Source organism: Balaenoptera borealis (assembly GCF_965194805.1).
Source record: "Balaenoptera borealis genome assembly, chromosome: 2".
In the NCBI taxonomy this organism is placed as follows: domain Eukaryota; kingdom Metazoa; phylum Chordata; class Mammalia; order Artiodactyla; family Balaenopteridae; genus Balaenoptera; species Balaenoptera borealis.
The window spans coordinates 18,217,688-18,241,889 of NC_138867.1; the positions used below are offsets into that span (position 1 = coordinate 18,217,688).

The 24,202-nt window shown below is 35.2% G+C and overlaps 1 long non-coding RNA gene across 3 annotated transcripts in view; it reads right to left on the bottom strand.

Moving 5' to 3' along the window:
- Positions 1-24,202, bottom strand: part of LOC309623718 — a 929,788-nt gene that overhangs the window by 151,925 nt on the left and 753,661 nt on the right. For all 3 annotated transcript variants that reach the window (XR_014241493.1, XR_014241494.1, XR_014241495.1), the window contains exon 18: positions 1,955-2,109. This is a non-coding gene — a long non-coding RNA (uncharacterized lncRNA). The remainder of the gene's footprint in view (positions 1-1,954; positions 2,110-24,202) is intronic.

A 24,202-nucleotide genomic window follows, 5' to 3' on the forward strand; every position in this document is an offset into this window, starting at 1 on the left:
CAACAAGGCTGATTTAAGAATCAGCTTGGGACACCTGGAAACAAAGGGCAGGGTTAGCCCCTACAGCCAGTGCTGCTTTACAAGATTTGGACTAAACACATAACTGAGTCTTTTGCTCCATGTGGGAGTGAAGAAAAGTGTAGGAGGGGCTTTGCCTCCAGCCTTACAGTGAGCTCCCTGAGGGGTTGTTCTCTATCTTGTTTCACACTGAGACTGTTTATAGGTGACATTCTTTCTGGGTCAAAACCATTCCAGTGGGGGTAAGCTGAGACGAAGTGAGAGAGTGTCATTGACATATAGACACTACCAAATGTAAAATAGATAGCTGGTGGGAAGCAGCCACATAGCACAGGGAGATCAGCTCGGTGCTTTGTGACCACCTAGAGGGGTGGGATAGGGAGGGTGGGAGGGAGATGCAAGAGGGAGGAGATATGGGGATATATGTATACATGTAGCTGATTCACTTTGTTATACAGCAGAAACTAAAACAACATTGTAGAGCAATTATACTCCAATAAAGATGTTAAAAAAAAATTTTTTTTAATTAAAAATACCAAGGAAAAGGTGGGACATTACATATTAATAAAAGTATCAATTCTCCAAAAAGACATAAAAATCCTAAAGTTGTGGAATCTGACATCAAGCTTTCAATATATGTGAAGCAAAAACTGATAGATCAAGTAGGTACAGAATCAGTAAGGATAGACTTGACCTGGACAGTAATAGCAATCAAACTAATATAATTGGCATTTATAGAATACTCCACTCAACAACAATAAAATATACATTTTTCTCAAGCTCATGTGGTTCACAGAGAAGAGTCTCAAGAGGAATTTTAAAAAGCAATAATATAGAATTAAAAATTTAAAAAAAATTGTAGATACAGAGAAAGCAGTGCTGAGAGGAAAATTAAGTGCATATATTCAGAAAGAAGAAAGATCTATAATCAGTAATCTGAGCTCCACCTCAGGAAACTAGAGAATGAAGAACAATTTAATATTAGTGTAAGCAGAAAGTAAAAAGAAATAATACATATGTGAGCATAAGTTATTGAAACTGAAAACTTTAGTAGAGAAAATCAATGAAACCAAAAACTTCTTTGAAAAGACCAGCAAAACTGATAAACCTCTAGCCAGGTTAACAGAAAAAGAAAAGAAAAGAAAAAATAATTACCAATATCAGAAATTAAAGAGACGTCATCCTGACCTGTTTCATGAATGTTAAAAAGGCAGTAAAGAACAACAAGCAGAACTCTATAATTTAGATGAAACAGAATGATTTCTTCACAGACACAAATGCTTAAAACTTACACAAGGAGAGACAGGTCATCTGATCAGGCCCATATCTATTAAAAAAAAATTGTATCAATAATCAAAAACCTTCCAAAAAAGAAACCTTCAGTTCAGATAGTCACCGGTGAATTTTACCAAATCAAAAGAAATGGTGCCAATTACCACAATCCCTTCCAGAAAACAGAAGCTGAGGAAACTCATTCTATGAGGTCAGCATTACCATAATACCAAAACCAGACACAAGCATTACGTGAAATAAAAATATTTATATATCATGTTAAGAAGTTGAAAACTTTCTCACTAAAATCTAGAAAAAAGGAAAGATATTCTCTTTTACTCTTCCTACTCTCCGTTTTACTGAGATTTTTAGCTAGTACATTAAAACAAGAAAGAAAAAAAAAGAGAAAGTATTTGGCTTGGAAAGGATTAAATAAAGCTGTCTATACTTGCAGATGACATGATTGTCTCTGCAGAAAAATATAATTTTGGAAAATTATGGAAATAATAAAGGACTATAACAAGGTCACAGGATTCATGGTTTAGTATATATTCTTGTGTATATGCTATACATACATATATATGTATTTTGTATATATACCGTACATATAAATATAAACACACATACATTTAATAAGTCAATGAAATTTGAAATTAAAACATACCATGTTGGGCTTCCCTGGTGGTGCAGTGGTTGAGAATCTGCCTGCCAATGCAGGGGACACGGGTTCGAGCCCTGGTCTGGGAAGATCCCACGTGCCGCGGAGCAACTGGGCCCGTGAGCCACAACTACTGAGCCTGCGCGTCTGGAGCCTGTGCCCTGCAACAAGAGAGGCCGCGATAGTGAGAGGCCCGCGCACCGCGATGAAGAGTGGCCCCCGCTTGCCGCAACTAGAGAAAGCCCTCGCACAGAAACAAAAACCCACCACAGCCAAAAATAAATAAAATAAATAAATAAAATAAATTTCTAGTTAATATTAAAAACAAAAAAAAACATACCATGTATATTGTACCATAAAAATGAAGTACTTAAATATAAATCTAACAAAATATGTACAGGAACTATATGTGCAAAAGTATAAAATGCTGATAAAAGAAACCAAAGATTAAATAAATCAAGAGTTATTCTGTGTATACTGACTGGAAAAATCAATATTATTAAGATGTTTATTCTTCTTAACTGTATCTATATATTCCATGCAATTCCAATCAAAATTCCAGTGAGCTATTTTCTTGATATTGACACACTAATATCAAGTTAATGTGGAAAGGAGAAAGACCTAAAAGAGCCAAAATAATAATAGAAGATTAACAGCATAGCTGTAGTGCTAACAATTCCTGATTTCAAGAATTACTATAAAGCTACAGTAATCAAGAGAGTATGATATTGGCTCAAGAATAGACACATAGATCAATTAAACCATATAAACAGCCCAGAAGGAGATGCACAGAAATGCAGTCAACTGGTATTTCACAAGGGACAAAGACAATCAAGAGAGAAATAGATGAATGGATAAACAAAGTGTGGTACATTCAAACAGTGCAATATTATTCAATGAAGAAAAATAAATGAACTAAAATGCCATGAAAGGATATGGATGAATATTAAATGTATAGGGTAAAATGAAAGAAGCCAGTAGCAAAAGTCTACATACTGAATTATTCTACTTATATGACATCTGGAAATGACAGAACCTATAGGCATGGTAAATCAGTAATGGCCAGTAGATTAAAGAAGGGCTAGAAATGATGATGAAACACAGGGAATATGTTCAGCGTTTCAAAACAATGCTGTATACTTTCATTGCAGATACATGACACTAAGCATTTGTAAAATTCCATAGAGCTTTACAGCTCAAATAGTAAATATTAATATAAACAAATTTAAAAAAATCATTTAAGAGGTCAGGGGAATCCAGGATGGGTGCAGAATGTAACTCGGGGCTGGGTATATGGGAACTCTCTGTATTACCCTTTCAATTTTTCTATAAATCTAAAATCTTTTCTAAAAACAAAAACTTATTTTTAAAAAATTCTGCAAGACACAAATAGAATACATTCAAAGAAAGTCACATCATAGTCAAGCATCATAAATGAAAATAATATTTAACCAGAAAATAAAAAGATACATTATATTCTGGCACAACAATAAGAAGAATGAGAGCTAACATCATCAGAAACAAGTGAAGCCAGAGATAATAAAATCATATATTTAATGAAATTATAGGAAAAATGTGTAACCCCCAAATTTTATATCTACTAATAATTTTGTCCCCAAATTAAGGTTAAATAATGAAATTTTCAAATAAACAAGAACAGGCAGAATTTGTTGCTAGCTGAACCAGACTGCAAGGAATACTGTTGATAGCGCTTCAGATAAGACAAAGAAAACCAAACCAAACCAAAACAAACAAACAAAAATGAGCACAAATTTACTGATGTACGTATCTGCAGGAAGAAATGAAGATCACCGGAAAGGGAAATTGTGAATTTAACTATAAAATAATATTTATAAAATATATTAAATAGTTACTAACTCTTTAAAGAAAAAACTACACTGCGGATACATAACACATAATAGAAGGAGAATGAGTGACAACTAAAGTACAAAGGACAAAACAACAATACATGGTATTTTACTTACAATAATGGCTAATGGGCATAATTTAAGTCACTTTGAAAAGTGAAAGATTAAAAAGCTGAATTTAGAAAATAACCAGTAATAACACAAAGCAACATACATTTAAAACATTGACAGAATTAACAGGAGCTACAGAAAAATATACAATGAACCACAGCTATTTCAAATAGGATTTTCTCATAATTAAAAACAAAAAAATCAGTAATGCTATAAAAGCTTTATTTTTTATTGAAGTAAAATTGATGTATACCATTATAAAAGTTTCCGGTGTGCAACACTGTAATTCAATACACAACGGGATCATCATCAAAAGTGTAGTTATCATCCATCACCACAGAGTCGATCCCTTTTACCCATTTTGCCCACCTCTCAACCCCTTCTCCTCTGCTATATCTGTTCTAGATATAAAAGTTTTAAACTATATTATTATCTAACTTACCTAACAGAAATTTATAGAATACTACATCTGGCAGCTAAAATACATAGTCTTTGGGGCTATAAAACAAGTCTCAATAAGTCACAAAGGATCATATGTTCTGTGAACATACATAAATGAATAAGTGTTTTCGCGAAGAATAATGAGATAATCTTATGTGTTTGAGAATTAGCAGTACGTGTCTAAATTAACACTTCTTTAAAAAAATGCAATGGGAATTTAAAATATATTATTGACAGTATGGAAATAGAAATTTCCCTTATCAAAACTTATATGATTGAGGCAAAACAGTCTTTGGATATACTTTATCATTTAAATATGAAAGTTTAAAAAATCAATAAGCTAAGCCTCCATCTCAAGATTCTAAAAAGGAAAAAGGAAAATTTAAAACCCAGAGGAAGAAGAAGGATAAAAAGTAGAATGATGAGAACAAAGATCAAAGATATAAAATAGAGAAAAATAACAAAGCCATAAGCTTTAATCTTTGAAAGTTTAATAAAATTGATAAACTCTGTAGTAGTAGAATAATACCCCCTCCCAAGTTGTAAAAGTGTTATTTCCCAGAACCTGGGAATATGTTCCCTTACATGGCAAAGAGACATTGCAGATGCAGTTAAGTTAGGATCTCCATAGCGTTTCCTGAATTACCCTGGTGAGCCAGTGTAATCACAAAGGTCCTTATTTTGAAAAAGAGTAGACGAGGGAAGCAGAAGTGTCGGAGTCAGAAAAGGAGATGTGACAGTGGAAGCAAAGTGAGAATGATTTCATTTCAGGCTGTAAGTATGGAAGGGGGCCAGTAGCTGAGGATTGGGGAGAGCCTCTAGAAGCTGAGAAAGGCAAGAAAATGGATTCCCAGAATGTGCAGAAGGAATGGGGTCCTGTAAACATTTTAACTGTAGCTTAGTTGGACCTATTTTGAACTGTGATCTCCAGAACTGTAAAATAATAAATTTGTGGTGTTTTAAGTCACTAAGATTGTGTTAATTTGTTACAGCAGCAACAGGAAACTAAGAGAAACCCTTAGCAAGACTGATAAAAAATGTAAAGTACACACAAATTAACGTTAACTGAAAGCAATATAGTGGTGCCAATACACATATTTTCAAATTAAAGGAGAATAAGAGAATAGTGTATTTCCTTCTTGATTTTCAATACTGTATTTAGCAGAAACCAACTTTATTTATTAGCATAAGGACATAGGGGCGACAATGAAAAACAACAATCATAAGGAGAAAAAAGAAAAGAAAACAAAATGTACTATTTAATTAATTGTAAATGGATTAAAAAAATCATCCATTTTTAATTTGCTGTTTGTTAACTTTTTTTTTTTAACAGCTTTATTGGAGTATAATTCCTTTACAGTGTTGTGTTAGTTTCTGCTGTATATCAAAGTGAATCAGCTATACATATACATATAGCCCCAGATGCCCTCCCTCTTGCCTCTCCCTTCCCCCGTCCCTATCCCACCCCTCTAGGTGGTCACAAAGCACGGAGCTGATCTCCCTGTGCTTGAGTATCCTTTTAAAACAGCAAGATGTCCGGATCCTAATATCAATAAAACAAATTAGGACAATAAATGACTCCATTAAAATAAATCTGTTGCCCATAAATTTTCTAGCAATTAATATAAATCAACTTTATTATAAATTGTATAGTACACTCCTGCCAAATTGAGAACTATATATTTTATTTCCATCTGTATTTTGAAGTGTGAATACTAGAAAATTAGCTTTAATAAAAGCTCAATTAATCTAAGTAATAATGCCTAAATATCTCTTGGTGTGAAGGGTCTTGAAACACATGATTTTCCATCCCAATGCCAGTTTTGTCTAATCATCTTATGGGCAAAATTTATGTCATATTTTTGCTTTGAAAAATCTATTTGGAACAAAGAAAATTATAGTTAGGCAACAAGTCCTGTATTGTTGAAAATTAGCAACTGTTATCACAACAACAACAATAAAATGTACTTTGACTCCAATGTAATTATGTACTTAATTTTTCTCTTTTTTAATTTTCAAGAACCATTTTTTATTAAACCCATATAAGAAAATTTACTTATCGGTGTTATTTATATTTAATTTACAAGAAGACTGAAGCAACAGTTATGTCACTATTATATATTGCTTAAATTTTTTCACTGATTTTATGTTAGAGTTATTTGGAAAGTTTATAGTCCTTAAATTTCGATTAATGTCCTCACATTTTGTTGCATGTGTGCTCAGTTCTCCCAAAAATTATTTGAACTTGACCACTCTGAATATAAAGCTGGCATTCAAGTCAATCAAAAAATTACTTATGTCTTTGGTGAAATGTCTATTTACGTCTTCCGCCCATTTTTTAATTGGATTGTTTGTTTTTTTTTGATATTGAGCTGCACGAGCTGTTTGTATATTTAGGAGATTGATCCTTTATCTATTGTTTCACTGGCAAATATTTTCTCCCATTCTGAGGGTTGTCTTTTCATCTTATTTATGGTTTCCTTTGCTGTGCAAAAGCTTTTAAGTTTAATTAGGTCCCAGAAGACATACAGATGGCCAAGAGGCACACAAAAAGATGCTCAACATCACTAATTATTAGAGAAATGCAAGTCAAAACTACAGTGAGGTGATACCTCACACCGGTCAGAATGGCCATTATCAAAAAATCTAGAAACAATAAATGCTGGAAAGGGTGTGGTGAAAAGGGAACCCTCCTGCACTGTTGGTGGGAATGTACGTTGATACAACTATGGAGAACAGTGTGGAGGTTCCTTAAAAAACTAAAACTAGAACTACCATATGACCCAGCAATCCCACTACTGGGCATATACCCTGAGAAAAGCATAATTCAAAAAAGAGACATGTACCACAGTGTTCACTGCAGCACTATTTACAATAACCAGGACATAGAACTAACCTAGATGGATAAAGAAGATGTGGCACCTATATACAATGGAATATTACTCAGTCATAAAAAGAAACGAAACTGAGTTATTTGTAGTGAGGTGGATGGACCTAGAGTCTGTCATACAGAGTGAAGTAAGTCAGAAAAAGAAAAACAAATACGTATGCTAACGCATATATATGGAATAGATTCCATATATGCAATCTAAAAAAAAAAAAAATGGTACTGATGAACCTAGTGGCAGGGCAGGAATAAAGATGTAGACATAGAGAATGGACTTGAGGATATTGGGTGGGAAGGGAAAGCTGGGGCGAACTGAGAGTAGCATTGACATACATACATTACCAAATGTAAAACAGTTAGCTAGCGGGAAGAAGCAGCACAGCACAGGGAGATCAGCTCGGTGCTTTGCGATGACCTAGAGGGGTGGGATAGGGAGGATGGGAGGGAGGCTCAAGAGGGATATGGGGATATATGTATGCATATGGCTGATTCACTTTGTTGTACAGCAGAAACTAACACAGTATTGTGAAGCAAGTATACTCCAATAAAGATCTATTTAAAAATTACTTAGGATTTAAGTGAAATTCATTAAGACTAAGTACTTAATGAAAATTAGCAAGGTCTTTTATCTCTCTTTAGAAACAAATATCCATTTTTACCTTTACTTGATATATCTGAAGTAACATATATAGATTTGCCTTTGAATATTACATTTCTTCCATCTGGTCCACTACTATTTTGGAAAGCTTGGTCCTTTCTGAGTGAGAAACATAAGATTTGAAATGATTAAGGTCCATTTATAACATTACTATTTGCTTAAATTTTATATCATTATCTGTCATTATTGAGTAGAATGCATCACCCCTGAAGGAGGCATATGAGTCTAATGGTAAAAATATAAGGATGAGGCATATATTTAAGTCATGGATAACTCAGCAGGTAATGAAGAACGGAGTAGGCATTTAAAATCCCCTACATCTGAAAATCTTGTAAGCCTAAAGATGATTCTTAAACTACAGAAAATGTTATGTGTTTATCTAATTGCTGGATATTGTTTCTTGTTTTCTTTCATAAAGATGCATGGTACTGCTATTGGGGAAATTAAATTTACTTAGACCGCATGAAATCGTAAAATAAAACAGTACTAATTATTACTAATACTAATACTATGAGAAGAAGAAGGAGAAGAAGGAGAGGAAGAGGGGAAAATTCAATTGTAATAATTTCCATTTTTAAGTATTTTATGTCCCAAGCTCTCTGCTATGTGGTATATGTGAATTAACTTATTAAATCATCTCACCAGACTTGTGGGTAAGTACTACACTATATAAGATTCTTTTGCCTGAAAAAAATAGAAAATCCCAATTCAGTAAGAAAAATTTATTACCTCATATAGCAAAGACTCTAAAGGTCAGGCACCCCCAGGGTTGTTTAATTCAGTGGCTGAATGATGTCATCAAGAACCCAGCTTTTTGCGTTATTTTCTGACCTGCCCTCCTCAGCACCTTTGTTCTCAGCCTTCCTCCCTTCATGAGAGTAAAATGGTTATGACTCTGTGTGTAAACATGAGAACGTGTAGTAGAAAATGTGGGTAACTCTTCTTGTGTGAGTTTTCTTTTTTAAAGGGGAAACTTTCCCCAGACTCTTTCCAGCAGACTTCTCCAAATGTAAATGAAGATGAATACAAATTTAACCATGATTAAAATATATTTTTTATCTTTAGGGTAGGATCAAAGTTTCATAATCATCCCTAGATCTATCACTGGCAAAGAGAAAAAGATTTTAATGATCAGCTTAGAGTACGCAGGATTTAACAGTGAGTCCTATGGGAGAGAATTAAAAACATGAACAAAATAACCAAGTAGGGAGATTGAAAGTGAGGTAGGCAACCACTTATGTCTGCTACAGATATTATCTTTACTTTCTATATAATCAAACAAGGGATAAAAGAAATGGTGAGATTAACATTATTGGGACAGGAAGTTGCAGAATATGAATTCAATGACACGTTGAAGGGTTGGAGAGATTTAGTAGCTTGTTCCAATAAGACAATGCACAGTAATGTGTTAGAGGAGGAAAAAATCAAAGAAAGACATTTCTCTGGACTTAAGAAGGTGATGTCTGTGCCAGAATTCATATCATTAAGTTATTTTCTGGACCAGACATTTATTTCAGAGATCTAACTAATATTTTTACTGTCTTTTTTTTTTTTTTTCTATTTGAGGTAAGAGATTCTAGAGCATATTTGAATGTTGATGTGATGATCCAATACACAGGAAGAGATTAATGAAACAGAGAAAATCAAGTAACGGCAGGAGAAATTTCTTTCATAAGTCACTAGTAGAGGATAACAAGAATAATTACTGAGAGATTTAAAAGAAAGAAAGCCCTTCCAATGTTTGAGAAGAATGAGAAAACATGGATATACTCAGTAAAGTCTGGAAAATTATTCATAGAAGACAATGCAGCCAGGGTTTTAGTTCACATCCTCATTATTATCCTCAATTTTTAATTTTTCATCTTTATTCACCTCTTTATTCTTCACATGTTTCTCCTCATATACTAACTATTAATGTTCAAGTTCCTGATAAAAATTAAAATACTATTCTGGGGAAAATGTTACTAGAAATCTTTATACACTTACACAAACCTTAGAACTCAAGCACATCATAATGAAAACATGAACTAAGACAAATATATAGTGCTTGAATGGCATCAAATTTTATTGTGTTAAACTGTGTAAAACTTTCCTATAAAAAAATGTAAAGGTTTATATTAAGAAGTCAGAGTGCCATTGTACTTTAATCAGGCGCTCATCTAAATGGAAATGAGCAAGACTAATTTTGTAGAATTTAGATGCTGAGCTGAACCAAACTTATTATAAAAGAACTGGTGAACCTATCACAGCAAAGGTAAGTAACTATCTTATAAAGTAAATTCATCTATAATGCAATAAAAAGATGTATTAAATCCAAGGATGAGAGATTTGTTGCTGCCCTTGAACATACATTCAAATAGCTTTAAAAAAATCTGCCTGAAGGCCCCCCCAGGTGTGTGGTTAGACCAGGAGTATAGGGGGGAACTGAAGCCTTAAAGCCCACTTAAAGCCAACAAAAGATCAGAAAGAAAAATTAAGGAAACAATCCTATTTACCATCACATCAAAAGAAATAAAATACCTAAGAACAAACTTACCTAAGGAGACAAAAGAACTGTACTCTGAACACCATAAGATGCTGATTAAAGAAATTAAACATGACACAAACAGTTGGAATGATATACCATGTTCTTGGACTGGAAGAATCAATATTGTTAAAATGATCATATAACCCAAGACAATCCACAGATTCGACGCAATCCCTATCAAATGACCAATGGCATTTTTCACAGAACTAGAACAAAAAAATTTTTAATTTGTATGAAAACACAAAGACCCCTATTAGCCACACCAACTTTAAGAAAGAAAAACCGAGCTGGAGGTAACAGACTTCCTGACTTCAGACCATACTACAAAGTTACAGTCATGAAAACAACATAGTACTGGCACAAAACAGAAATATAGATCAATGGAACAGGAAAGAGAGCCCCGAAGTAGACCCAACCACCTATGGTCAATTAATCTATGACAACAAAGGCAAGAATATGCAGTAGAGAAAAGACAGCCTCTTCAATACGTGGTGCTGGGAAAACTGGACAGCTACATGTAAAAGAATGAAATTGAACATTCTTTAACATCATACGCAAAAATAATCTTAAAATGAGTTAAAGACCTAAATGTAAGAATGGATACTATAAAACTCCTAGAGGAAAACATAGGCAGAAGACACTTTGACATAAATTGTAGCAAAATCTTTTTGGAACCACCTCCTAGAGCAATGAAAATGGAAACAAAAATTAACAAATGGGACTTAGTTAAACTGAAAATCTTTTGCACAGCAAAGGAAACCATAAACAAAACGAAAAGAGCCTACAGAATGGGAAAAAATATTTGCAAACGATGGAACCCATGAGGGATTAAACTCTAAAATATACAAACAGCTCACACAGCTCAATATAAAAAGAAAAACTCAATGAAAAAAATTGCAGAAGATCTAAATAGACATTTCTCCCAAGAAGACATAGAGATGGCCAACAGGCACATGAAAGGATGCTCAAATCGCTAATTATTAGAGAAAGGTAAATCAAAACTACAATGAGGAACCACCTCGCACCAGTGAGAATGGCCATAATCAAAAGGTCTACAAACAATACATGCTGGAGAGGGTGTGGAGAAAAGGGAACCCTCTTACACGGTTGGTGGGAATGTAAAATGGTACAGCCACTATGCAGAACAGTATGGAGGTTCCTTAAACAACTAAAAATAGAACTACCATATGATCCAGCAATCCCACTTCTGGGCACATATCTGGAGAAAACCATAATTCAAAAAGATGCATGCACCCCAGTGTTCACTGCAGCACTATTTACAATAGCCAGGACATGGAAGCAGCCTGAATATCTATCGACAGATGAATGGACAAAGAAGATGTGGTATATATATATATATATATATATATATATATATATATATATATATAAATAAATAAAACGGAACACTACTCAGACATGAAAAAGATGAAATAATGCCATTTTCAGCAACATGGATGGAACTAGAGTTAATCATACTAAGTAAAGTTAAGTCAGACAGAGAAAGACAAATACCATATGATATCACTAGAGTGTGGAACTTAAAAAAAGAAAAAATGATACACATGAACTTATTTACCAAACAGAAACCAACTCACAGATAAAGAAAACAAACTTATGGTTACCAAAGGGGAAAACAAACTTATGGTTACCAAAGGGGAAATGTGGGGGGGAGGAATAAATTATGAAGTTGGGAGTAACATATACATACTACTATATATAAAATAGATAAACAACAAGGACCTATGTATAGTACAAAGAACGATACTCAATATTTTGTAATAAACTGTATTACCAAAAAAATGTTACTCTGCTACACTTGTAACTCACACAACACTGTAAATTAACTATACTCCAATAAAAAAAAACTGCCTGAAATTAAAAATAGTAATAATACTTTAAAAAAATCTGTAGCCATGATTCTTTATGAAATGTAAAAAGTGACCAATATTTTTGTATCATTGTTAATTACATATATATTTTTTGCTCTATTTCTTTGATGTGATTTGGAAACTTCAGACAAGGATATTCATCCCCTCAATGCTTAGTCTAATGTATAAATAGACCTACTATAATCAATCTTTCAGGTAACATAAACATACAGGTCTACTCGTGTATAATTAATTTTCAAAAATAACACTTTCTAAATACAGACATAGAGGAAATATTTACAGGGAATTTTCATTATAAAGAAAAACTCAAATTACAATTTTAAACAGACCACTGAGCAAATCATTTTGAAATACTTGATCAGGTATTTAGAGGTTACTATAACAATAATCAGATCTTCCTCAAATACAGTAGTATATATGTCTCTATATATCTATACATATATATATATATATATATATATTATATTAAAAAACTTTAAAGTAATTTTTCCCACCCCAATGGATAGTGTATATCTCCAACCCAGTTAAATCTTACCCTCTTTCAACAAAAATTAAACAAAAAAATGTTTGTGGTTTCTAACACCTTGTCTTCAAAACAAAACAACAACCAAAAAAACAGAAACAAAACAAAAAATAAAAGCAATGTACCTACTAGTTATGTCAGGGTCATTAAAACCCCAGGGAGTCCAAAACCCCAAGGGGCACGTCTGGATGGAAGCTGCCTCCCTTTGCCGGAAGCTCCAAATTACAAAAATATCAGTTGCAAAGATTTTCCTTGACTGCTGGAAGATTTGAGCATTGTAAATTAGACCACAGAGTTCCAATAAACCTTAACTGGAAAAAAAATGTCTAGCACACTCTAGTGAATCTTGGTCTCTATTTTGATGATTCATCTAGTGAGTCATATTCCTGGAAAGATTCTCTAGGGTCCCACAAAGGCTCATGCTTATTGTCCAAGGCTAGAACTCTTATGCACAGTCACATCCAGTCTCTGTTTTGAGGGTCTGCCACTGTGCCTGGGTGGCTGGTGCTGCAAAGACTCAAAACATAACCACAGAGGAATAATCTAGACAAACCAACAGGTCCTGGAGATATTTCTGGATCTCAAATAAAGATGCCCTCTTGCTTCCTCGTGAGTTCCCCTCTGAGGTCTTTGGAGCCTTTAATGTGAGCGGACTTCATTCTGGACAATCTATAAAGAGGTTCTAATCATGTTTTTCGTCCAAAGAGAAGATACCAGGTTCATAATCTGTGATAACATCATCCCCTCCTCTCAAGGAGTATCTGCAACAGGATGCAACACTATCTGTTCTAGCTATTGCCACCACTGTTGTAACTTTTTCTGGGGCAAAAAGATCCCTAATCCCTTTCAGTCAGCATCACTGAGAAGGGGCCAGGCCATGGAAAAGTCTGAAAAAGAATGGTAATCCAAAAGATAGTTTGCATTTTCTCCTAGACACAAAAATACTAGTGACTTCTCTACCAATTGATACAGGAATACTTCTTCCTGTCTTCTAAGTATTCCACTATACTTGAATAAATCAAGCTCCCTGACTCTTAATTAGGGGCCCAGGGAATAACACCCTGTACTTCCCATTCTATAATAATGGTTTTGACATTTTTATTTCTATCTCTTTTCCATAGTCTACAAGCTTTAAGAGGAAGCACACAATGTACCTTATATTTACCATAATAATTTCATTGTATAGCACAGTGCCTGACCTGATATAGTATACACAAAAAATACTTCTTAGTTAAATGAATGTATCAAAATGTTCCCATCAGTAAGTTAAGCCAACTAGCTAAAAGTTTAGGGTTTTGTCATTCCATACTTCTTCTTTTCCAAAGTGCATGAAGTAGAAATTAGCCCTTTCTAAATATTATTGCATGTCTTTACATAACAGAAAAATAAATAATAAAAAGCGTAGATTGAATTTTTCTTCACGAAACAACAGTTCTCAGTATATGAAACAACAGGATGGAATGTACAACTTGCTTTGGGGACCTCACCTGACTCTCCCTCAGAGCATCTTGAAAAATGCACTGTGAATTATATCTTATCAGGTTAACTGACTACTCATTTTAGCTCTAAGTAAATGGCCAAACATAGCTGACATTTAACAGAGAACACAGAAGTAAAGATTGCAATCTTTTAAGTAAGTTTCAGACTTATCAAACATAGCATTTTTCTTGCATATTGCTGTCAGGAAAACTATGGTTAACACTTTTTTTAAAAAAATCATTGTTGCCGTCAAAAACTGAAAAACTTTGTAAGTTAATTGGGAAGTAAATTAAGAATCAGCAGGTGAAAAATATAAAATCAAAATATTCATTTCACACAAAACCTCTGTGTCATGATTAATAACACTATTTTATAATAATCATGATTTCTCACAGTTTGATCTTTATAGGTTACCATAAGAATGCAGTTGATTAGTGTTTGCATGTATCTTTCTTGGTTATTACCTCTTAATCTCCTTTCTACACAAACAAAGGCATAAAGATATTAAGAAGAAGGAGAAGGAGAAAGAAGAGAACAGAGAGAAGAGGAAGGAGAAAATGAAGACAGAAAAAATATTACATAAAGGAATAGTTACTTTTCTGTATCAATTTAGTTAGGCCATGGCAACCAGATATTTGGTCAAATATTATTCTAGGTGTTTCTGTGAGGGTATTTTTTAGATGAGATTAACATTTAAATCGGTAAACTTTGAGTAAAACAGATTACCCTCTATAATATGGGTGGGCCATAGCTAATTAGCCTCTTAAGGGAATTCTGCCAGCAGACAGCCTTCAGAATCAAACTGTAGCTCTCTCCTTAATTTACTGTCACCTAAGGAAAAGGCCATAGGTCTCTTTGCGGAAGAACTGAAGAAATCCTTGTCCTATGTACTGACTGCATTGTTGCAAAAAACCCTTTGTTCTAGCTATCTGGCTCTTCACCAATAAATGAGCTATGGATCTTCAAATAGACACAGTTCCAGAAACTGAGGAGAGAATTATGACTTTTTACCGGAGTGACTACTGTTCTCTTTCTGCTCCGCCATGCGTGCCATTTTCTTGCTGTAGACGTTAACAGCACCCAAGCTGGCTGCCTGTCTCTTTTGCCCTTTGGAACACTATGCTCACTATCTTTACCACCACCTTTAGGTCACATGAACCTTAGCTGCTTTTCTGACATTGGAGGTCACTCCTGTTATTTTGAGATCCATAGATGAACAATTCCAAGTTTGTTACTGCCTCCCTTGTCATCAACTCAGCCTTACGGAAGAGCGCTACCACTTAACCTGTTGTGTTGCCGATGCCGCTCATCAATGCAGTTTGGATGGCCCTGGCGAGTGGTATGTATTCTGGCTCCTCCTGAAAACCTCTCCTCTGGTAGGTTTTCTGGACTCACGTAATTTATTCTATCCAGCTTTCTCTCCTCCTGTAGCCTCTTTATTCTGTCATGGCAACTCAGCTATGTCTGTTGCTCAACATGGGACATTTCTTTCTTCATTCTTCTAGAGTGTGGAGATATCTCTATTTTCTGGGGCCCTTGCCTGAGTGTTAAATCCTCATGTCCTGAGAATTCTTGCTTATGCAGTCTTATATTCTGGCCTACTCAGCAAGTACCCCCAAAGTGCAATCCCTGGGTCATTCCTTCAACTCCTGCTAATATAAGCTAATTCTTATATCTCCTCTATAAGTGTATATGCTCTTTCTTATCAACACATTCCAGTTGGATTAGGTTGCAATTTAATGTTAATTCCCAGCCTGTGACCCACGGGAGAAGAAATGAATCTCTTGAGGAAAGGTGGTCACCTGTTGCCCTTGTGAGAGAGGCTACTACAGTGTTCTCTGTCAGGCATAAACTGTTAGCTTTCACTAGGAAGGACTGGTGAGTCACCTCTGTGAACTCTGAGGATTCCAGGGCTCCAGCACAGACAACTTCTTCAGGATCATCTCTCTAGAGAATCTATCCAGATATCCCCATCCCCCAATTCAGCTTGACAGGTGTTATTTTCAGCTCTTCTGAAATGTTTTCTGAAGTCCTTTAATAACACTAAAATAAAGCAGATTTTGCTGAGTGCTTTGAAGATGAAAAAGGGTTACAGAAACTAGTCCACTTAACAGTCATTTGTCATGACATTATCCAGTGGCACAAGTCTCCACCAGACCCTGGAGAAAATATTTTTTCTTCAAGCATAAGATTTTTGGAGTTTACAGAAACTAAATACAAAAATCATGCTGCAAAATGAAATCTTGAAATCCTCCTACTGCTGTTTGGGAATCAGAGATAGAGTGAGTATCAATAAGTCTTAAGACTTATTGTAAGCCAACTGGAAGATCTGAGCAACAAAATTGTGCAGTTTTTTCCCCCTTCCTTTAAATACAAGTATATGATTAAGAAGGGTTCCTTTCTCCGAATCTTCTCAGCCTCAAAATTTGACTTTGAGAGAAGAAGAAGAATATTGTGATGAGTAGTTAAAATGGTTGCTTTGAAATCCATTTGCTTTGAATGGTTGCTTTGAAATGGGAGGCAGCTAAATTTACGTTCTATTCTTTGAGCTGTAGCTGGCTTTTTTGAAGTCAGTCCCATGCTTGTCTGGTTCAGGGGTCAGTCAGATGTTTGGGTAAAATTGATACACAGAGTTTGGGGCTTCTCCTCCCTAACTCTGTACTTTCTGCCATTTTCACCTTCAGATTCCAGAAGCTATGACTGCCCTGAACTGTGTCTCCTAGTTCTCCACAAGAATGAGGCTGATTTCTACTGAAGCTTTAGCCTCCCTGTCAGATGTAACTCTGGAGTAGTCTCAGGCTAAAAGCAAAACAAACGAGAAACTCACCTTTTACCCTGTGGTCTTCTCTGTTTCTAGGTGTTAACTCCCCTCTAGTATCTGCTTTTTATATATTTATTTTTCCAGAAAATATATCCACCTTTTCTTTATTCAACTTAAATCACTGAACTACATCAAGCCAAAAAGCCCTAATATTTTACACGTTATATGCCAGAAAACATACCTCACTAGAATATTGTATAGTAGTGATTTGTTATATTTAGGCCTAGTTAGATAAAGAAACAGTATCGAGCAGAACTTTTTTAACGAAAAAAGGGAGGAAGAAGCTGCAATTTCCTATTCCTACATTAATAATTTTCATTAGAGTCGGTGTTCTTTGTGGGAAGACAAGAGAAAACTAAATATAAAACTAGAATTTATGCATTGGCCAAAATAAACAGACCTAGAGGAAAATGTTGTCTAATTAAAAGATCATTGAAAATTATTTGCAGGCTATGATATCTACAATTACTAATCATTCTTAGGTATAGTGTTCTATAGAGATTTTTTTTTTAACATAGAGATTTTCTGAGACTTGACCAGTTTCTCAAGTGTCCCTCCAGGATAAAAAATAGTAATAAAAATAAAATTAAACATTTAATCTGTTTTAAAATTTAAAAATCATTTAAAGTGAATAAGGAGCCATAGAGTATTATTTATTAAGACTGTGAGATAGCAACATTTTAGATTTAAGTACACAGAACATAATAATCCTTTGAGAAAACAAACAAAAATTTAATAGAAATGTACCATACATATGTTCAAATTAGGAAGTTTTAATTGACATGTGGTGTGGATTTTTTTCTTCATGCCTATTATTAGATTTAATATATTTTACAGTTCAAAAGATTGAGTCTCTTTGTATTATTATGGTTTGACAGTAAACCTGGATTTTCAAGCACATGGGTGACAGTAATGCAACTGGAAAGTTTCAGAGATAATAATACAGACCCATGTAGAGGGTGTAATTGTCCCAGGGGGGTAAGAGACATAGGTGTACTTGCTTATTCATAGACTGGTGACAGTTTACTATGATGCTAATCCTTACTTGTTTGAATGAATTAAATATATTTAAAATGAATGGTCATGAAGGCTGAAACATTTGACGCTAACATCCTAGCAACATTTCTTAGCTTCCTGTTGGTACCGAAGTACAAAATGCTAGGAAATATCAGTGACGTTTATTGAAGCGATTTCCTTTTTCTGTACTTGTGGGTTGATACTTCCAATCAAGTGTTGCTGATTAGATTCTGAAAGCATGTAATTGATTTTCAAACTCTTTACATCCTGGTTGCTATGTTTAAACAGCCGCATGAGAAACATTTCCTGAGTCTAGGTAGATTGCTTTTTGTTTTACATGAGCAATAGCTTAAAAGGTGAGTTGACATTTAAAGAAATAAATATTCAAGCACGAGGTACATTTGAAAGTCATTAAGATTAATAAAGGTTTACAATAACATATTATCCTTAAGTGTTGACACAAATACTATGCTGTATTTATCTGACACTAATCTGTCTAACATATGAAGAATGGAAGCAATGATTTGATTTTGACCCAAATAATGATGTCATCATAACCTTTGCAAGAATGAATTAAAGCATATTCTAACCTTTTCATTATTTCACATTTTCACTACCAGAAAATCATTACTCAAAAGGGAAAGGAATGATTTTGCAACGGGGTCTTGCTTAGGGTTATATTTCAATTCCTCATAATGAAACATAAAGGACAGGAAAAAGAAGGTGAGGACATTCTATCAAATCACTACTCGCAGTTTTTCATAGGTAATACTCAGTATAGTTTAAGACTTAACCAAGAGAACAACCCATTATGTCTCAGCAGCAAATCTGTCAATATGCTGATGGAGCAGAGGCATAATATATGTTATTTGAATATTGCAACAGGTAACTTTTATTTGTAAAATGCAAGGAAGATTTTACTTTAAGGGAAAAACTTCACAACCTAAGGATTTAATTAAAAAATATCAAGTGAACAAAAATTCTGAAAGCCTGTGAACATTAAACTAGATGAAAATTACAAACTTTTAATATGAAAAATTAAGTAGATCATCCCTTGATTTGTTGAGCATAATAAAGCTTATTGAAACTAATCAAATGACATTTTTTCTTAGGAAGGTCTTTCTGATATATAGCATTGGAAACTTACTTCATTGTTCATGATCATTAAGGCTTAATTTAATTTAATTCTATTTATTTTAATATTCAAACCTTTATTAGCTTCTGACACCGGTCAACCCCACTCCTGGGAGCAGTTCCCTCCTATACTTGTAAGATCATTTAATATGTACTTCGTAAGGAAGTCTGCATTTAGACTCAGGTTTGTTTGCTTGATTAATTTGGTGAACTTAAAGACATTGCTTAGTCAAAATTCAAACAACACATGGATTCTAAATTGCTCCAAGGTAAATTCTCAATTCTATACAATTTGCTGATTTTTAAAGGGGGGAAAAAAAAGATTTTCTAACTTTTCTCCAATTGTTTCCAAGGACAATTGACAATTTAATGCTATCATTTACATGTAGGCCAAAACATGATTTGTTCCTGTCTCCTTTTCATTTAATTCAACTTAAAAAAAAAAAAATGTATTGATGGCCCACAATGAGCCAGGTTTTATTTCACTTTCCAAAGATACTTTAGTGAATCAAACAACGATGCCTGCCTTTGTAGAGCTTATATTCTAGAAGCGATGGGGCAGCAGATAATGATAAACATGGACACATAAATGATATTTTACATTAAAAGGCCATGAGCCTTATGGAATGAAAGAACAAGGAAAGGGTTTTCAATTGTAGGCGGGGCCTGGGGGTGGATTCTACTTTTACTTAGGCTGGTATGGGTAGACCTCCTTTTGGTGACAGTTGAGCCAAAAATTTGAAGAAGTGAGGGACTTCACCCATGAAGCTATTTGGGGAAAATTGACCCATTCAGAGTCAGAGCAAAATCCTAAATGTGGAACTTGTCTGGTATGTTTGGAGAAAGCTATGAAGCTAGTGTCACCGGAGAAGCAGAAGGTGAACCGGAGCTCCCGCTGCATCTCAGTGATGTGAGATGTCTGAGAACTAAGGGAGGGGTAATCATGTGGGGCTTTTAAGTCATTTTGAAGAGTTTGGTTTATATTCAGAGTGAAATGGGAGCTAATTTAGAAAGACTGAACTTCTGTTTGTTAATGACAATTCTGGCTACCATATAGAGAAGTTGTGGGAGAGGAACTGGGGTCAAATCAGGTCACCTAATGATGAGGCGCTTCCTGTAATTCAGACAGGGAGTGACAGAAAATATAGCCAATCCAAATAAGTACATCTATTTCAGGAAACACCCTGAAGCATCTTTGAATAGGACACTATCTAGTTTACACACCAGTCACATCCGATATTCAAAGGATTTTATCAAGTTATCACTTTAAGTTAAGTTTGGGAACACACATTCACTCCTCTTCTGTGGAGAATGGCTTTTGGCAAGATAGTTTTAGTGCCATAACCACATTTCAGTGTGAATTCTTTGGTGTGCAGATTATATAAAATGCTTTGACGTATACTATATCAGTACACAGTAAAATCAAAGAGGAGAACTAAGCAGGGCTTAATTCATAGGCCTAGTGTTGCAAACTTCTTTCCCTTTGTCCCTCTGAAATCTGCTTCTCAGAGTTAGACACAATAGGTTGAGCAACAAGCAAGGATTAGGTATGGTTCACATATGATTCCAGAGTTGGTTTATAATCTTGAATGAGAATTGAAAAGTCAAAACCCCTTTACTACAATTCCTTTTCATGTGACTCTTGGGCATGCCATGTTTAAGAGGTACTGTGTCCCACATCCCTTTAGAAATACTAAGTATTTATCTAACTGCCATTCTCCTAGCTCTTTCTAGTCATGGTTCCAAACTGAGCCATGATTTTGAACCATCATTCAACATTTTAACGAGTATGTATTTATGTATCTAGTAGGTTTGGCCAGCCTGGCATTTTCATATGGATTCCCACATATACAGTTTAGGAAGATTACACACATTAAAATGGTTCTTTCTTCCAAAAGTCCCTGTTATATTTACTATAGAGAAAAAAAATTGGATGATCATTTTAACCCTTGCTAATGTTTTTTACAAGATTACAAAAAGTTTTATCTAATAAATAACATAAAATATGTTTTATAAAATATAGATAAATTTTACAAAATATATACAGAGGTTGTATTAATAATTAATAATTAGTAAATAATTAATAACCAATACAAAACCAATCAGGGGGTTGCTGCTCAGATACACAATTATGAGGATAAAAACAGAACCAAAACAAACATCACTGGAATACAGACCCCCCTCAGCTCCACCACTAACTAATAATAGGGATTGTCCTTAAGGACCTCCTGCCTCCCTCTTGCTGTCAGAATCCATTGTTAGCGACACCCTTTCTCTCTCATCCCTCCACACGTGTACAAAACTCCCAGTACAACTGTATTTAGCTGTGTTCTTTCTCATATCAGGTAAAAAGTAATATGCAAATAAACATGTAATCAAAGAGGTGAGTTATTTGTCAAATCTTGTGAGTTGCAAGGTCTTCTTAGTATGAAAGCTAAGGAGAAATTCAATGTTTATATTAGAAAAAAAATGAATTTAATTATGAAATGTAATCAGCACTCATATTCTGTGTGCCTGCTCCTTGAAAAAAGTTTTGCTAAGTCATGCCTTCAATTTCAAGACCTTACAGTTCATTGGAATGAGGAACTATGAATAGATATGTGCACATCACTAACTCCAGTATAAGACACTGGGAGAGAAGAGCTGGAAGGTAGCACTATAATGCCCTAGGTTGCACTAGACATTAGATCTTTACCCATAGGATACCCATTTCATTTTCCTAAATGGCTCTCTATAAACCTAGTGAAATGAATGATTTGCCAGATATTGTAAAGAGGGTAGAACTACAGGATTTTATAGTGTAGGTTCAAACTCTTTGCCTGACTCTCATAGTTTATAAGCTAGTCTCTTGCAGCCTTAACACAATGATGTTAAAAGCAAAGCAGCTACAAATTCCCTACCGTCCTGTGCCCCCGTATCTCCAACCAGGAGTCGCTGAGAGGACAGAGCAAAGCGTCACCCTGCTGAATAGCAATTACTGCTTCTGTAATACCTATAATAACTGGCCCTAGTTTATAAAATTGAAACAAATTGCTTACAAGTAATTATTCTCAAGCAACATAAATAGTTTAAAGCTATTGCATCTGAAAAGTTAATTACCCTGAGTGCAACTCAGCATAATTTTCTTTTATAAAATATTTTATATTAAAAACCAGGCTGTTCACTAATGTCAGACAAAGGATTGTTCCCTTTGTGACAAGTTCACTTTTAATTTGCTTTTATTAATTATTTACTGATCCTATTCATAAAGAAAAACTGGAAATATATTACATAGCCTTTTATTTTTGGACATTGAGATATATTTAGAACTAAAGAGGAAATGAAGGAAGTAAATGTTCTTGTAATTCTTCACTCTCTGGCCGCTTCTATTCCAGAGACAGGAACAGCCCCCAAGACCACACTGTGAATTAGTCTGAGAATATCAACTGGGCTCAGAAACTTCCTCTCCCCCGCCCTCCAGCAAAACACATTTTATAACCAATCTTAACGAGCTGCAGTCTAGTGACTGTCAGTGGTCATACCAACAAAGCTGACAAATTAATTTACCTTAAAGCATAGTTAAGTGGTAATAGCAGTGCTGTTTTCTCAGAGAATGTTTGCATGTCAGTAGGGACTCCAGGTTACCCCAAAGGAATTGACAATTAATAGTGAAGCTATACAAATGGCACTGATCAGAAATACGTATACAAATGGGACAGTATTAAGGTATATATATTTTTTCTACATATATTTGCTCCTACAATTTCAATTAGATAATGGTTTTCTGTTTTCTTTCTCAGTGGACATTTGTTGTAGGAAAGCAGAAAAAAGCAGCTTAAAGCCAAAGACTTTTCCAGTATTTTATAAAATCTGAAATTGAATAAAGAGGTAGGTGTTCCACATTAGAAATAAAGAGGATGATAACTTTGGGAAAGACAAGCCAACAATTGGCTGGTTTTCCCCAAGGATCAAAGCAGGTTGGAAGAACCTGAGGATTGTGAGAGTCATGAGCTGACCTCCACCTGTTTGTGGGGAGGAGGCTGGGGGTGAGCTCGGGCTTATGGAAAAGGATGGAACTGAGCAATGTGGACGCTGGATCCCCACCCAGGAGCATCTGTATTGACCTAGTTCCTGAGCACGGCCCAGAAGCAACAGAGCTAATGGGAATGTGTCCTATAATACCTTGGGGCCATGTAAACATGTAAAGCACTGCATTGTGCTGGAGTGGAAGTGTGCGCCCCAGTAACTGAGTTTAAATTGTACTTCTCCCATTCCTAGTAACTCTATTTGTGCATCCACACTCCAATCTCTCAGCTTCTGTCTTTCTAGGTGTCTCCTTGAGCACTATACATCACAGCAGATGCAAAGCAGGGTGTGATACATCTTTCTGGAGCATCAAGTTTTTTTTGTTTTTTTTTAAAAGTATTTATTTATCTATTTATGGCTGTGTTGGGTCTTAGTTTCTGTGCTAGGGCTTTCTCTAGTTGTGGCAAGCGGGGGCCACTCTTCATCGCGGTGCGCGGGCCTCTCACTGTCGCGGCCTCTCTTGTTGCGGAGCACAGGCTCCAGATGCACAGGCTCAGTAATTGTGGCTCACGGGCCCAGCTGCTCCGCGGCACATGGGATCTTCCCAGACCAGGGCTCGAACCCGTGTCCCCTGCATTGGCGGGCAGATTCTCAACCACTGCGCCACCAGGGAAGCCCGAGCATCAAGTTTATTAACTAGAATTGGAAGAACCAAGGAGTCCTTGGAACAAGAACTATCCCCCTCCCCCACCAACACGGAAGACAGAAGAGTGGGGGAGGGGAGACGTGACCCAGGAATGACAGTCCAGTCTCTGAAGTTTCACCCAGGTGGGGGTTGAGGGGCAGACCTGCAGCCACGGTGGCCTCGCTTTCGGTCGCCCGGGCTGCTCC